Genomic DNA, 1,022 nt, shown 5'->3' on the forward strand with positions numbered 1-1,022 from the left:
AGAGGTGGGAATGACCACCAGGTCTTCTATCTGTAAAATACCAGAACCTTGTGTCTACAGATTTAGTTTTAGGAGGAGCCCACGGGCATGGCTTTCCGCTTAGTCTGCACTGGGGGAGACCTCGAGCAGCTTCTTCCCAAGGGTGGGCTGCTCCTCTGGAGGTTTGGGCGTTCACACGTGTCCCCAAGTCCCAGAAGGACGCCATGTGAACTTGGAGCTGGGAGACTCAGGGGGATGGGTCCATCCCAATGCAACTCCTCCCTGCCTCAATCCCCGGGGTAGTCCAGGCCATCCTCCAATGAACACAGGCTCTGCAGTGGCTCTTTCAGACAGTTATTTGGTCCCATCACTGGACCAGTCTGAGCTTGGGCAGCACACGGCGGCCACACCACATAATGTAAAAGATGCACATGTGGGGAGAGTTGTAGCTACCTCCATATAAATGTCATCTTGTCTGTTAATACCTTCTAGCTCCCACCTACGCATTGTTGGGAACATAACAGCAGCTCTCCCATGGTTTCAGCACCTAATAGAGTGTCAGGAAACTTAGTACAAGTGGCAGCAAACTTCCCATAAAGGACTGGGTAGTAAATGGTTTAGCACTTGCAGGTCATATGGTTTCCACTCAACCCTGTTGTCGCTCCAAAGCAGAGGGGAGAGAATATGTAAACAAAGGGGTGTGGCTGTTCCCAATACAACTTGATTTATATGAGCAGGTGGATCTGGCCCTCCCATAACAGTTGGCTAAGCCCTGATGTAGTAAGCGATCCTTTTTCTGCCTGGCTGTGTCAATAACCATCTGGGAGACCTTTGGCCAGTCACTTACTCCATTCCAGGCCTCAGTGTTCACATCTGTTAAGTGGGGATCAGGTACCGAGTTCCTGGTGAAGTGGTGAGGATTGGAACAGGTGGGAGGAATATGAAAACTTTGACAAAAATGAGATGCTTGGTGGCTGTGAATTCCTGTCTCTGGAGTGTGCGGCCTGTGCCTGTTAATACATTGGATTCTCCCTCTTGTTTTT

This window comes from Myotis brandtii, unplaced genomic scaffold (assembly GCF_000412655.1).
Source record: "Myotis brandtii unplaced genomic scaffold, ASM41265v1 scaffold2713, whole genome shotgun sequence".
Taxonomy (NCBI): domain Eukaryota; kingdom Metazoa; phylum Chordata; class Mammalia; order Chiroptera; family Vespertilionidae; genus Myotis; species Myotis brandtii.